The sequence below is a fragment of the Sinocyclocheilus rhinocerous genome, unplaced genomic scaffold (assembly GCF_001515625.1).
Source record: "Sinocyclocheilus rhinocerous isolate Xijiao unplaced genomic scaffold, SAMN03320098_v1.1 scaffold90, whole genome shotgun sequence".
Classification (NCBI taxonomy): Eukaryota; Metazoa; Chordata; class Actinopteri; order Cypriniformes; family Cyprinidae; genus Sinocyclocheilus; species Sinocyclocheilus rhinocerous.
The window spans coordinates 1,126,236-1,143,664 of record NW_015657969.1 but is presented as its reverse complement, the minus strand read 5'-3'; the positions used below and the strand labels follow the sequence as shown (position 1 = coordinate 1,143,664).

Below are 17,429 nucleotides of genomic sequence, written 5' to 3'. Positions count from 1 at the left end.
TATACACATATACATATATATATATATATATATATATAATGCAAATATATTATATTTTTATATTATTATAGCTGTATTTGTATTAGATATATTATTGATATATATATGTGTGTGTGTGTGTGTGTGTGTGTACATATAATACAAAATAAAGCTAATAAAAAGCTTTAAAAAAGCATGTTTTCATTGTATTCATTTAGTAAAAAAAATGTTCTTCCATCTATCCATCTATCTATCTATCTATCTATCTATCCATCATTGCAAAAGTTAAATATTAATATAAATATTAACCAAACCACACCAATGGCATCTTACCATTACATTTAAAATCCCTAAACACGACTGTGAGAAGCAACTAAGATGATTTTAGCACAATATGCTCATGTAATCCTGTGGCAAGTGCATTTATTAAAAATGAAAGACAGAGGGTCTGGTAATCTGCAGGCGGGCATTATTCGGTCAGGGTATTAACGTTGCTGGAGGCCAGTCTGCAGTTTGAGAGGCAAACAGGCCTTAACTCATGGCAGTGCTTTGAGTTAAGTTAATAACCAGTGGAACAGATGAACTGTAAAACTGTTAAGTGAATATACAGGCTACAAAAACAACTGCACCTTGCAGTAACCCTCATATGAAATTCTGACATCTGTAATACCCACCATCAGGCCGGTGAAAAATGAGACTCGAGTCATCCACTATTGCAGCGACAGTATTTTAGCATCAACAAACTCAGTGTTTACACACATTACTTGGTGTTTTTGCGCGAGTAATTTCTATCAGGGGGCTGAGCAGGGCATGACAAACCACCCAGCCGTGCCCATATGGGCTCAGCACACAAGCGGCATCAGCGCAGCCGGACATGTAGTGGGAACGGAGGAGTTGAATTTCTTGAAGAGGCCAACGCCGCTTGTGCACCAGCAAGGCGTGACTTTCAGCGAGCTGGCTAGGGGCCCGAACAAAAAAATAATAATAATAAAAAATTGGGAGTTCAGCAGAAATTATATTTTTTTTTAAATATTTCAGGTAGGCTGATTTTAAATTAATAGCAAAACAATTCCCTGAATTCAGCTCACAACAGACAAAAACAAAGGTCAGCCTTTCATGGAAAATTGTATCCACAACAGACTGCAATTATTATAAAAAAAAAAAAAACACACACATTTAAAATAATAATAACAACAGAATACCAGCATAATTGCAAAGTAAGCCAGCATTAATAAATAATCAAAATAATAAACAATGAAAACTGGATAATTAGATAAAACACAAATGAAAAGCTATTATTATATTTATAAATATTTAACAAACATTCAATTGTGTCCATTAAATGGGTTAAATACCTTTATACCTTATTAACTAGTACAGTGTCTAAAATACTAATAATATTCTGGTGTACATATTGCAGCTCACCATGTACCTCAGTCTGTTACACACATTACTTGGTGTTTTTGCATGCGAGTAATTTCTACCAGGGGGCTGAGCGGGGCAAAAATATATACACTAAAATATTCATTTTTGACAATTAACTGGGAAGAAGCATTAATATACCTCAGCATAGATTTAATGCCTCTTGTAAAAGGTTTTAAATAGTTAAAAAGTTGCAAGGTCTAGTAGTACAAGTAAAACCAGACCAACATGGGTGGATGTGTATTCATTGAGACTTACTGTAACTACACGAGACTTAACTACACAAACTGAAAGAGTTTAGACTCCATACTTAGCCTAGTCAGCTAGCCAAAGCCAAGCCCAGACTAACTTATGCATAGAATACAGTGGAAAAGTTAGTAATGTTAAATGGAGCAGAGAGTACTAGACTTTTAGTTTAAAGTATAAATGTAAAAAAATGTGATAAAAAATGTATTAGCCAAAATATTGAATAATCCAATGTAGTAGAAGTAGCAGTACTACTAAAATTACTGTTTATTTGTTCTACAGTTTCTCTAAAATATATATTTAAGAATACATTTTAGCCACAAAAATTTAACCGGATTATGTTCCGTCTCGTTTCTAATTGGTCAAAAGTTTCTTAGTCGTCTAAACACTGTACCGTCTGTCTGACACAAGACTCTCCACAGCCTCAGGCGAACCTGAAACTCAAACCCATCCAGCTAGTTTGTTCAACAGTTCAGTCTTTTATGTGTCATTCATTGATGTTTCTTAAATACCTCATTGAGACATCACGTTCAACTAAACTATTTAGACGATCAACATCTCACGTCTCAAAAATGCATGCAGCCACGCCTACTTCACCATGATTCCAGATATTTGCAATGCAAATGAACAGCTTCATCTAGGCTAATCATAATAAAACACCACACAGGCTCATGACTGGACAAGCAAATAAGAAAAATAAAGATCTTATAAAGAAAATAAGATCGGAGAACATTTATCTTCAAAGACATTAAAGCAAAACATTCCATATTTTATCTCTAGAATGAATCTTGGGCGTGAAAAACTCTTTTTACAAGATGGTCTATTGTGATACGTTTGGTTTCACAATGCGGACAAACAACTGCTGTCACCATTTACGTAGTTTTAATATGTAACTGTCAAATGTTTGACATATGCCATTTTTTAGGGGAGCTCCATTTACACTTCCAGCATTGTCTGATTCACTGTCACTGTAAAGATTTGCAAAGGACCATATCAGTTATCAGATTTTTTTTTTTTTTTTTGTATTAGCTGATAATAGATATGTAATTTAATAGATATCAATATAATTGGATCATCATAAATCAATACAATGAACTAAACATTTATATTATAAATCAACTTTCTAGTATTGACTTGTAACATTGTCCAGAATTTCATAATATAAAATGTTAATATATATATAAATTATTATATATAAAATATACAAAATTTTAATATACTATAATATTTCATAATATAATATTGTCCAGAATCGCTTACAATATTTGAAGTTGGTATAAAAGTGAAAATGCACTCTATGTATTTTGTAAATGCATGTTATAGATCTTATTGTGAACAGTTCATCCATGTATATCTTTTTATTTTTTTGACCTTGTAATGTTATTCAAAATATCATAACTTTATTTTCTGGTGAAACATCAGACCTCTTTCCAATGATGTATGCCATACTTCTCCAACCCCATCCCTTTTTTATACTATCACCTGCAAGCTCGCATTCATTTTTCGAGTGCAACGTCAACATCCCAAACTCCAATCAAAAATCAATGGATAAAACTTTCTGAATATTCCTTTTAATCTCAGATGTCCATCAAAATACTGAAGAAAGGATATGTTGTAACTTCCATTTAATCGTGACTTTAATCAAATTACTCAAGTAACCACTCCATCCCAAAGCAAAATCCACCTGCGATACACCAACTTCAGGAACAGTTCCACTGGGAAAATGTTAAGTGCCTTGCTCAGAGGAACACCGTTTACTCAGAAACTCTCAAGTTTAGTGATTCCTATTCCTTAGAAGTTCTCCTACAACCTTCATGTCACAGACTCCACCTGATTACCACCATTTATCAAGTCTATATGTCCAAACGCTGATAAATCTATGTATTTCTTGCTACAGCTAACCTAAGGACTGCTTTGATGGTGGTAAAAGGCACGATTGCCACCTTTTATGAAGCTCTTGAGGAATTTTAGCAATGCTTTGAGGGGTCTATTTGAACAGGTTAGCAGGCCTACAAGCCAATTATTGACACAGCATTTGGATGCGAAACAAGTTAAAGGCTTGTGTGAAGAGAGACGGAGCCCAATCAATTCACCAAGAGACTTCACAGTAACGCGCCACAACCACAGCGGACTCCGTTCCACACCGCCGTCTCCCGCTGGAGGTTCGACTGAGGCCCTCAAACAGGAGAAAACACCATCGCCACTTCCTTTAAACTAATCCAGGAAAAGGCAGTGGGAAAATTATTTAGCACTTTGTTCCTCTTTGTTTACCGCATGGATTGCCTGACAAACACATAATTTCAAGATGAACTTCAATTTACTAGAATAATCAATGGGACCAGAACAGCATTGGCGAATGTCTAGAAATTGAGACTTAACTACAAAAACTCACAGAGGTTCCAATCCATAATTAGGCTATAGCAACTGGCCATAACCAAAGCCAGCTAAGCTTTTCAACAGAATACAAAATGGAAAATCATTTTAAATATGGTAACATGTTAAACAGAGCAGAGAGTACTAGACTTTTAGTTGAAAAGTATAAATCAAATTAGCTAAAATGTTGAATAATCCAATGCACTACCAATAGGAGATCTGCCTAAAGTCAGCATACAATAAAAATTCAACTATTCACTATTTGCATGTTAACAGCTACGTTTCCATCTAAAGTTGCAAATTTAACTTAAGCGTAAAATTTGAATATTGCATAAAACATTTGCGAATAAAGCACTTTTTCCATCCCATGCGTTCAAGGATAAAATAGTCACTTCTTGGGAAACTGACTCAAAGTATCAATACTAAAATGAAAGTTGCTGCAATCAGAAAAGCAAGTTTATTTTTTTTCTCCTACATAAATGACTTGCACCTCAGAGCGTGCCGATGAAATCCAATAACAAACGGTGTCATATTGTCTTGCGTTCGGACGATTTGAGGTTTGGGAACACAAAAGTGCGAAACATGGGAGATTATACCAAATCGTTTTGATGACAGACTTTGGCTCAGGCATTTCAGAATTATTAAAATATCATTTGAGATGGTGTGCGATGAGACCTGTGCGCTGGTTGATTCGGTTATCCAATCACATGATCTGTTGAGGCAAAGTCACATTACTTTTTTGGTGTGCATCAAGGAATTTATTTGGTAAATGTGTTTCCATTGTAATCTATTGGCATGTCTTCTTATCGTGTAAAAAAAATAAAAATAAAAAATATATATACACATTTTTTTGACTCAAGCACATACTTTTTATGCACATTTTTAGAAAGGGGGGGGGGGTATCTGCAGGCGGGCATTATTCGGTCAGGGTATTAACGTTGCTGGAGGCCAGTCTGCAGTTTGAGAGGCAAACAGGCCTTAACTCATGGCAGTGCTTTGAGTTAAGTTAATAACCAGTGGAACAGATGAACTGTAAAACTGTTAAGTGAATATACAGGCTACAAAAACAACTGCACCTTGCAGTAACCCTCATATGAAATTCTGACATCTGTAATACCCACCATCAGGCCGGTGAAAAATGAGACTCGAGTCATCCACTATTGCAGCGACAGTATTTTAGCATCAACAAACTCAGTGTTTACACACATTACTTGGTGTTTTTGCGCGAGTAATTTCTATCAGGGGGCTGAGCAGGGCATGACAAACCACCCAGCCGTGCCCATATGGGCTCAGCACACAAGCGGCATCAGCGCAGCCGGACATGTAGTGGGAACGGAGGAGTTGAATTTCTTGAAGAGGCCAACGCCGCTTGTGCACCAGCAAGGCGTGACTTTCAGCGAGCTGGCTAGGGGCCCGAACAAAAAAATAATAATAATAAAAAATTGGGAGTTCAGCAGAAATTATATTTTTTTAAAAATATTTCAGGTAGGCTGATTTTAAATTAATAGCAAAACAATTCCCTGAATTCAGCTCACAACAGACAAAAACAAAGGTCAGCCTTTCATGGAAAATTTTATCCACAACAGACTGCAATTATTATAAAAAAAAAAAAAACACACACATTTAAAATAATAATAACAACAGAATACCAGCATAATTGCAAAGTAAGCCAGCATTAATAAATAATCAAAATAATAAACAATGAAAACTGGATAATTAGATAAAACACAAATGAAAAGCTATTATTATATTTATAAATATTTAACAAACATTCAATTGTGTCCATTAAATGGGTTAAATACCTTTATACCTTATTAACTAGTACAGTGTCTAAAATACTAATAATATTCTGGTGTACATATTGCAGCTCACCATGTACCTCAGTCTGTTACACACATTACTTGGTGTTTGGAAAAGTTAGTAATGTTAAATGGAGCAGAGAGTACTAGACTTTTAGTTTAAAGTATAAATGTAAAAAAATGTGATAAAAAATGTATTAGCCAAAATATTGAATAATCCAATGCACTACCAACCGGATTATGTTCGGTCTCATTTATAATTGGTCAAAAGTTTCTTAGTTGTCTAAACACTGTTGCATCCATCTGACACAAGACTCTCCATAGCCTCAGGTGAACCTGAAACTCAAACCCATCCAGCTAGTTTGTTCAACAGTTCAGTCTTTTATGTGTCATTCATTGATGTTTCTTAAATACCTCATTGAGACATCACGTTCAACTAAACTATTTAGACGATCAACATCTCACGTCTCAAAAATGCATGCAGCCACGCCTACTTCACCATGATTCCAGATATTTGCAATGCAAATGAACAGCTTCATCTAGGCTAATCATAATAAAACACCACACAGGCTCATGACTGGACAAGCAAATAAAGATAATAAAGATCTTATAAAGAAAATAAGATCGGAGAACATTTATCTTCAAAGACATTAAAGCCATATTTTATATATTTTATCTCTAGAATGAATCTTGGGCGTGAAAAACTCTTTTTACAAGATGGTCTATTGTGATACGTTTGGTTTCACAATGCGGACAAACAACTGCTGTCACCATTTACGTAGTTTTAATATGTAACTGTCAAATGTTTGACATATGCCATTTTTTAGGGGAGCTCCATTTACACTTCCAGCATTGTCTGATTCACTGTCACTGTAAAGATTTGCAAAGGACCATATCAGTTATCAGATTTTTTTTTTTTTTTTTGTATTAGCTGATAATAGATATGTAATTTAATAGATATCAATATAATTGGATCATCATAAATCAATACAATGAACTAAACATTTATATTATAAATCAACTTTCTAGTATTGACTTGTAACATTGTCCAGAATTTCATAATATAAAATGTTAATATATATATAAATTATTATATATAAAATATACAAAATTTTAATATACTATAATATTTCATAATATAATATTGTCCAGAATCGCTTACAATATTTGAAGTTGGTATAAAAGTGAAAATGCACTCTATGTATTTTGTAAATGCATGTTATAGATCTTATTGTGAACAGTTCATCCATGTATATCTTTTTATTTTTTTGACCTTGTAATGTTATTCAAAATATCATAACTTTATTTTCTGGTGAAACATCAGACCTCTTTCCAATGATGTATGCCATACTTCTCCAACCCCATCCCTTTTTTATACTATCACCTGCAAGCTCGCATTCATTTTTCGAGTGCAACGTCAACATCCCAAACTCCAATCAAAAATCAATGGATAAAACTTTCTGAATATTCCTTTTAATCTCAGATGTCCATCAAAATACTGAAGAAAGGATATGTTGTAACTTCCATTTAATCGTGACTTTAATCAAATTACTCAAGTAACCACTCCATCCCAAAGCAAAATCCACCTGCGATACACCAACTTCAGGAACAGTTCCACTGGGAAAATGTTAAGTGCCTTGCTCAGAGGAACACCGTTTACTCAGAAACTCTCAAGTTTAGTGATTCCTATTCCTTAGAAGTTCTCCTACAACCTTCATGTCACAGACTCCACCTGATTACCACCATTTATCAAGTCTATATGTCCAAACGCTGATAAATCTATGTATTTCTTGCTACAGCTAACCTAAGGACTGCTTTGATGGTGGTAAAAGGCACGATTGCCACCTTTTATGAAGCTCTTGAGGAATTTTAGCAATGCTTTGAGGGGTCTATTTGAACAGGTTAGCAGGCCTACAAGCCAATTATTGACACAGCATTTGGATGCGAAACAAGTTAAAGGCTTGTGTGAAGAGAGACGGAGCCCAATCAATTCACCAAGAGACTTCACAGTAACGCGCCACAACCACAGCGGACTCCGTTCCACACCGCCGTCTCCCGCTGGAGGTTCGACTGAGGCCCTCAAACAGGAGAAAACACCATCGCCACTTCCTTTAAACTAATCCAGGAAAAGGCAGTGGGAAAATTATTTAGCACTTTGTTCCTCTTTGTTTACCGCATGGATTGCCTGACAAACACATAATTTCAAGATGAACTTCAATTTACTAGAATAATCAATGGGACCAGAACAGCATTGGCGAATGTCTAGAAATTGAGACTTAACTACAAAAACTCACAGAGGTTCCAATCCATAATTAGGCTATAGCAACTGGCCATAACCAAAGCCAGCTAAGCTTTTCAACAGAATACAAAATGGAAAATCATTTTAAATATGGTAACATGTTAAACAGAGCAGAGAGTACTAGACTTTTAGTTGAAAAGTATAAATCAAATTAGCTAAAATGTTGAATAATCCAATGCACTACCAATAGGAGATCTGCCTAAAGTCAGCATACAATAAAAATTCAACTATTCACTATTTGCATGTTAACAGCTACGTTTCCATCTAAAGTTGCAAATTTAACTTAAGCGTAAAATTTGAATATTGCATAAAACATTTGCGAATAAAGCACTTTTTCCATCCCATGCGTTCAAGGATAAAATAGTCACTTCTTGGGAAACTGACTCAAAGTATCAATACTAAAATGAAAGTTGCTGCAATCAGAAAAGCAAGTTTATTTTTTTTCTCCTACATAAATGACTTGCACCTCAGAGCGTGCCGATGAAATCCAATAACAAACGGTGTCATATTGTCTTGCGTTCGGACGATTTGAGGTTTGGGAACACAAAAGTGCGAAACATGGGAGATTATACCAAATCGTTTTGATGACAGACTTTGGCTCAGGCATTTCAGAATTATTAAAATATCATTTGAGATGGTGTGCGATGAGACCTGTGCGCTGGTTGATTCGGTTATCCAATCACATGATCTGTTGAGGCAAAGTCACATTACTTTTTTGGTGTGCATCAAGGAATTTATTTGGTAAATGTGTTTCCATTGTAATCTATTGGCATGTCTTCTTATCGTGTAAAAAAAATAAAAATAAAAAATATATATACACATTTTTTTGACTCAAGCACATACTTTTTATGCACATTTTTAGAAAGGGGGGGGGGGATTTTGGGATATGTGACATCCCAAAATTTGCATAAAAATAGGAGGATGGAAACAGCTATTGATCTTATTGTGAACGATTCATGTGTTTCATTTATTTATTTTTTAACAAATTTAATTGATCAACAATCAATGGATAAAACCGAGCCCCCCTCCTACAGTTTATTCTTTTTCAATAATCTGTTAAAGTCAGACCACAATACAGGAAAAAAAGATCTGCTGAAACTTCCGTTTCAAGGCGAATTTAATCAAATTACTCATGTAATCATTTTATCCCAAAGCAACAAACCACAATCTTTGCATTCAGATCTGCCTCCATCCTCTCAAAAACCGACGTACAAAACCAAGTAAATTTTTTTTCTTTTCCGAGAATCCATTTCATTTAGATGTACATCACAATATATAAGAAAAGATCTGTCAGTACTTCGGTTTCATTGCAACATTAAAGGGTATAACTATAATAAATGTATATCACACTGTAAGTGTTGTCTCTGCTCTGTTCACCTCTGAAACAAAATAATACATTTTACTATATCAGAATTAAACCTAAAAAGCTTCAAGTGTTTTGGTTAGTCCACACAAGTTGTTCAAGGCGATGAAAGCAAAGACATGTAAGACGTTTTGCGACTCAAATACTCAATGAAACGAAATCGAAAATTCATTCACTCTTCCCAAGGTGACTGCTATGGCTTGAGCCATGGCGAGCGGGACTGTATGCGGTTCGGTGGGGTTTCCTTGCTGACTCATAATCACTACTTGATTAGCAAACCCCACGCAAGCAACTTTCCAAGTGAAGTTATCTATAAGTCATGATCTGTATCTGATCTTGATCCACAAGACAAAACGTTCGGGCTATTAATGGAGTTAGTTTTCTCTATAAATCATACGGAGAACAGTTGTCAGGGGTTATCGCGTAATAAAAGCCGAGCCAACTAGGAAATCCACCGAAACCTACCTTAGAAAAAAACCATCTGACAAGAATCGTGATTATAGACCAAATCAAAGCTATTCCCATTGGACCTTGCAAAAACTGTGGATCATAGTCTCTGTGTCAGTTTGTGTGCAGGTGTTACAGTGTATGTCAGTATGTGGGTGCATGGATTTGCGTACGTGTGTTTGCGTGTGTGCGCGATTGTAGATGGCCGGTGACCAGCTCAAGGCCCAGACAGAATGCGTGCTGAGCTTAGTGCAGCTGTCTTAGTTGTACACACATGAACACACACTTAAACGAGCTGCCCGTGTTAGCCTTAAATGTCTCTCTATCTTTCTCTCTCTCATACACACTAACACACAGCCACCTAGCAACAGCCAACCAGACCAGCAGTGCCACTGACGCACATGGTGGGAGGGGCTGGCAGGAGGAGAGCATGTTAGAGTCTCCTTATCAGCAGTGCAGAGAGCAGACTGTATGCTTTATTTTCTAAATAAAACACTGTCAGTTTCTCCGCCGCCTTGTAATCAAAGATGTGTGCTCGCTATCATGGAGCATATTTATTTTTCATTTACAGTTTTGTGACCTCAATGACTCACTTCTCATAAGAATCTGGTTCAAGAATCCATTTGGAGCAAGATTTATTATTTTTTCTTTTTTAAACATCTAGTCAATGTATAAAATTTATATATTCATATAGTATATATATATATATATGTGTGTGTGTGTGTGTGTGTGTGTGTGTGTTAAAAATATTTAGAATTGTATCTATAGATCTATATATAAATATATATACTAAATATTTAATTTTGCACACATATTACACAGTTTATATACATCTTATTTAATATAAATTATACATATATATACAACAAATTATAAATGTCAATCATTCTAAATATTTGATTTATTATATTAAATATTTTAGAATTGATTATTTTGTTTACCTCTATGACAATGCAAACTTGCAAACAATAATAAGTATCAAAAGCATCAAATAATAGGCTACATTACTCTGCACACATTTAGTGTTGTATTAATTTAATTAACTGTAATGTTTAAAATTAACATTAAATCAAAACGTTAACAAGCATTCACATGTTTAATGTGAATAATTTATCAGTGTATCATTTGGTCAGTACTTGTCTTTTGAATATCTAGGGATTGTGTTGAAAGGTGCTCCACGCATTCTGTTTATTATTATTTACAGGCCTCCAAAATACTCTCCAGCCTTTGCTGAAGAGTTCACAGAAATGCTATCAATGATTTCCTCAGAGTTTGACTGTTTTGCTATTGCAGGGGATTTTAATATTCACATAGATAATGCAGAAAACAAAACTACAAAAGAAATTATAACCGTTTTAAACACGTTTGACCTGATTCAGCATGTGCATGAACCCACACACAATCGTGGACATACTCTAGATTTAATCATCAGTAGAGGTCTAAACATTCCATCCATTGTTATTAAGGACATAGCACTATCTGATCACTTCTGTATTTTATTTAATATATTGATCTCTGTTACCACTGAATCTAGATCTGTCTCTGTCAGAAAGAGATGCATTAACGAAAACACTAGTGTGCTATTTATGGAGGCTATATCTTTAACACCAAGCATTTCTGCAGACTCTGTTGATCTTCTCCTTGATTCCTTTAACTCAAAAGTTAAGAATGTTATTGATGACATTGCTCCTTTGAAAGTCAGCAAGAAGACTGGCAGACAGAAATCAGCTTGGAGAAAATCAACAGCAGTTCAGAGTATGAAAAGACAATGCAGAAAAGCAGAACGGATGTGGCGGAAGACGAAACTTGAAATCCACTATAGCATATATAAAGACAGCCTTCGTGCTTTCAATGTGGAACTAGGCAAAGCTAGACAGTCATTCTTCTCAAACCTTATAAACAGTAACTTAAACAACACTCGCACTCTTTTTGCTACTGTTGAGAGACTGACAAACCCCCCAAGTCAGATTGCCAGTGAAATGCTCTCCGACAGCAAATGCAATGAGTTTGCTTCCTTCTTTTCTGAGAAGATCAATAATATCAGGAAGGCGATTAGCACATCCCCAAGTTATGCAGAGGTTAGCTTAAATCAATTGTTTTAATCATTTTCAATGTTTTTAAATTCCTTGTTTTATTGTTGTGATTATTTTTTTTTTCTTTTCTTTTATGTAAAGCACTTTGAATTACCATTGTGTATGAAATGTGCTATACAAATAAACTTGCCTTGCCTTGCCTTGCCTAGTGTACATTATTCTAAAGAAAATGTCTGTTCTCACAATTATTCATCATGCTCCACATCTAAATTTATTTTTCTTCTTGGGTGTTTATTTCAACCCCTAACCTCTACTATCTGTGATATGCAGGACTATTTTTATAATCTAATTTACTCCTTATTAAAAAAAAATAAAAAATAAAAAAAGCCCCAACCAAACTTGTGTGCAATATTCACATTACACTAATAAAATGCATTGCAAACACATTTCATTTTGACTTTAATGAAGAATAAGTATTTTCAACAAAATTAAGTGAATCTACTGGTAAATACAAAACCAAAAGCGTAATGATTTATGTTTTCAGGTTTCAAGTGTGGCTTGAACTCATTTTAGGAACAGGTGTAACACAAGCTCCCTCTCTCAGACCAAAGTTGGCCTCTCTTAGCAGTGACATCACCACCTCTATCTGCAGAGAAGCATTTCCATAAATAGCAGAACGACAAGTTGGATGAGCCGAACCCCCGCAAACCACAGTCACAGAAAACAGACTTTTCTCACAACTCAAAGACACTAACGGCCCCGTTTCGCAGAAGCGAGACACATTCAAACCTGTCGACAGCATGTGTGGAATGAGCGCCACAATCAAATATCATTCCTATTTAAACATCTTCGCTTACAGCCTGGGAAAACCCCACCGCTGCGTCCAAACCTAACATCCTCTCTGCTTTGAATGTTTCTCTCAGGACAGACTTACTGGCACTCATGTAAATGTGACATCAATGACATGGGAGTTGGGTCACATGTCTAATAAACAGCACAGCTGACGATGTGCGTATTTGCATTCGAGAGCAAAAGAGCCTAACGGCTGAGAGAGGGGCCATCACAGCTGTGGATTCCTCAGTCAAACACAGGAAGTGTAATGATGGAGAGCATGACGTGGTCCTCATGAGGCTCCTGTTCCTGACCCCGGGCTCTCGGCTCTCAAGCCCGGGTCCAAACAAAAATCCCTGACAGCACATCATGAGGGGAGTCAGGGCCGTAAACTCCGCTTCATTTCATCAACATTTCTGAGTGATCTGTTTGATACTGGCCCAAGGTCTGCCAACACCAAGTCTGATTACAGTTGTTACAGATCAGGGTTTGGACCAAAAACCAGGATCAGCTCTTATCAGCACCACTTTTACATCCTTACCGTCTAAGAAATAAATGATATTTTACATAAAAAAATGAAGCATACGTTTAGGACCATTGGATTTTAGGTTTTTAGGTTTGTGTACATTATTGACATTTTTGAACATGGAGAATAGACCGTACATTCTCAATGATTCTCTTTACTGCAAAACAGTACAATAATTGTAGTTGATACAGTTATTTTTATAAATATATAAAATATTATTTGATTAATATTTTAATCAATTAATATCAACATTAATATGTGTAGGCCTAATTCTATTTAATTTAATATTGTACATATTATACAGATATAAAAATAAAAAATAAATATTGATATCAATACAAAATCACTATCGCCTCCAACCATTACACTGAGAAACATCATGACTAATAATTACAAAAAGCACGAGTTCAATTGTGAAGAAGTATATTTTAATGATACATGCGTGTCTGTGTGTCATACATATTAGGGGTGTAACCATATTCAAACCGAACCGAAAAACACGATACAACACCACCCACGGTATGTACCGCGGTACTCTCATGGCCTACCCCGCCCCCTGCTGAAACACTTCAAACGCGTACGGCCGTGATGGTTTTTAATTGCTTGAATCACTTTGAAAAGGAAGGTACCATTAAGAACAACATGTGCAGAACAAATCTGTCATATAGGCTACATAAAACTATAATGAGAACACAACTGTAAAAAAATATGCTATGTTTCAGCACGTTATGGAAAGAATGCATCCACAGAGTTATATCTTCATGACTAGCACACAGTCAAGTTTGCTTGTGCAGCCACTCACAGCCTTTTCATGTGTGGAATGAGCGCCACAATCAAATATCATTCCTATTTAAACATCTTCGCTTACAGCCTGGGAAAACCCCACCGCTGCGTCCAAACCTAACATCCTCTCTGCTTTGAATGTTTCTCTCAGGACAGACTTACTGGCACTCATGTAAATGTGACATCAATGACATGGGAGTTGGGTCACATGTCTAATAAACAGCACAGCTGACGATGTGCGTATTTGCATTCGAGAGCAAAAGAGCCTAACGGCTGAGAGAGGGGCCATCACAGCTGTGGATTCCTCAGTCAAACACAGGAAGTGTAATGATGGAGAGCATGACGTGGTCCTCATGAGGCTCCTGTTCCTGACCCCGGGCTCTCGGCTCTCAAGCCCGGGTCCAAACAAAAATCCCTGACAGCACATCATGAGGGGAGTCAGGGCCGTAAACTCCGCTTCATTTCATCAACATTTCTGAGTGATCTGTTTGATACTGGCCCAAGGTCTGCCAACACCAAGTCTGATTACAGTTGTTACAGATCAGGGTTTGGACCAAAAACCAGGATCAGCTCTTATCAGCACCACTTTTACATCCTTACCGTCTAAGAAATAAATGATATTTTACATAAAAAAATGAAGCATACGTTTAGGACCATTGGATTTTAGGTTTTTAGGTTTGTGTACATTATTGACATTTTTGAACATGGAGAATAGACCGTACATTCTCAATGATTCTCTTTACTGCAAAACAGTACAATAATTGTAGTTGATACAGTTATTTTTATAAATATATAAAATATTATTTGATTAATATTTTAATCAATTAATATCAACATTAATATGTGTAGCCCTAATTCTATTTAATTTAATATTGTACATATTATACAGATATAAAAATAAAAAATAAATATTGATATCAATACAAAATCACTATCGCCTCCAACCATTACACTGAGAAACATCATGACTAATAATTACAAAAAGCACGAGTTCAATTGTGAAGAAGTATATTTTAATGATACATGCGTGTCTGTGTGTCATACATATTAGGGGTGTAACCATATTCAAACCGAACCGAAAAAACACGATACAACACCACCCACGGTATGTACCGCGGTACTCTCATGGCCTACCCCGCCCCCTGCTGAAACACTTCAAACGCGTACGGCCGTGATGGTTTTTAATTGCTTGAATCACTTTGAAAAGGAAGGTACCATTAAGAACAACATGTGCAGAACAAATCTGTCATATAGGCTACATAAAACTATAATGAGAACACAACTGTAAAAAAATATGCTATGTTTCAGCACGTTATGGAAAGAATGCATCCACAGAGTTATATCTTCATGACTAGCACACAGTCAAGTTTGCTTGTGCAGCCACTCACAGCCTTTTGTGGAACTGTAAGTTGCAATATTTTGTTCATATATATATATTGTGTATATATTATTTATCTCGTATAAGATGCATTTGGTTGAGTTATGCTGCAGAAGCGCTTCATTGTAGGCCTACTACACAGTTAGACATTTCGGTAATTTCTACTGTTATTTACTGTACATCACCCAGTATAATACTGCAAATTCCCTTTACAGTAAATAACTGTAATTCCCTTTGCATCTTTGGAATTTTCTGTGATGTCAAACCCCACATACAGAGACTTACTGTATTTTTTTTTTTTATTTCTGTACACAACTATACAGTAACAGTTATGGTACTGTAAATCTTAATTACAGTCATTTACTGTTGGCTCGAAACTGAAATGCAGAACATTAATAACTATGACAAGGACTGTCATATACATAACGATAAAATGGGAGCACTATTGTAAAAAAAATGTTGTGAATTCTTAGGGTTTAGCTGACGTTTTCAGTGTGTTGTTACAAAAAACGCGTCCACAGTAGGAGTTACGCATTCTAACAATGTAACTTAGTTCAAGTTTACTTGTGCTTGATTTTGTGCAATATAAAATCAGGGCCTGAATTTCGCTGCGGGATTGCGGGCATTGTGCATAATTCTACACATTCACGCACATTTCACAATTATAATGCGGGAAATTCCCGCAAACATTTATGCACTATAGCATGTAGGTTGAATCCTGAACAGATTATCAGAGCAGATCATTTATTTTAAAACATTCTGAGACGGAATTTCACAAACAGTGTGATTAGGATTGAGTGGGACCGCGTCTTCTCCCACTCTCTCGAAGTGCACAAATAGCCTCACACCCATAATATCCACGTTGAGTTTGTTCTGCAAGCCAGCTGCATGCTGCATGCTGCAATACAAGACAAGGGGCGTGTTTCGGACAGTTGATGGAATTATCACTTGCACGTCATTTTAAGTCATGCCAATTTAAACATTCAAGCTATTTTAACCCATAAAGTACTCACGCATTCTCTGAGAGATGATCTTCAATGCACTCTCAGCCAAATCGCGGACAGCCGTCTCTCAAACAGCTCGCGATTCTCGAATGTCAGATTGAGTTACTGCATATTAGATTAAAATAGTTTCCTTATTGTCCGGCTATTCCATTTTATTTATTCATGGCACATGTATTTTTATATGTAGCCTAAGTAATGTTGCCCAACGACTTGTCATTATTTAGGCATTATTTTATTTTATTTACATTTTTTAAGGCAACAGATTTTTTTGGTAACACTTTACAAAGCAACCATTTTTAAAGTCTCATTTGTTAATGCATTAATTAGCATTAACTAACAGAGAGCAATTATTGTTATTATTATTATTAAAGGGTCATGAAACCCCAGACTACTTTTTCTGAGATTTTAGCAGAGGTGTTTGTGTTGCACATCATAGAAGACAATGTTAGCATCCGATCATTTTAACTGTTGGAGAAAACTGGTTAATTTTAAGCTTTTTTGGGCTATTTTTATCTTCCGGGTTTAAAATCTACATCATGTTGACGTCACAATTTGTGACGTGGCAATGGACTATAGTACATCGATGACGCGTCGGTGTCTATTAAATTATTCATGAGACTGCGTGTTCTTATCCTACGAGAAGACGTTTAGCTTAATTATTCACAACAGCATGTGTTGATTTACTATGACAGACGCTTCAGATTGTAATCTAGTGTTCTTTAGCATTGCTGGTGCCATGCCATGAACCCTACCCCCACAGCAAACAGAACTGAAACCATGGCTTCAAAACCGTGATATGAACCGAACAGTGGCATTGGTATATCATTACACCCCTAATATATATATATATATATCTATATATATATATATATATATGTGTGTGTGTGTTATGGCTGCACAATTAATCAAATTTCTAATCGCGATTACAATTATGGATGCCAAAAAT

The 17,429-nt window shown here is 35.8% G+C and overlaps 1 protein-coding gene across 6 annotated transcripts in view; it reads right to left on the bottom strand.

The window, feature by feature from the left end:
* Positions 1 to 17,429, bottom strand: part of LOC107721883 (high affinity cAMP-specific 3',5'-cyclic phosphodiesterase 7A-like) — a 43,977-nt gene that overhangs the window by 16,885 nt on the left and 9,663 nt on the right. The window lies entirely within an intron of this gene.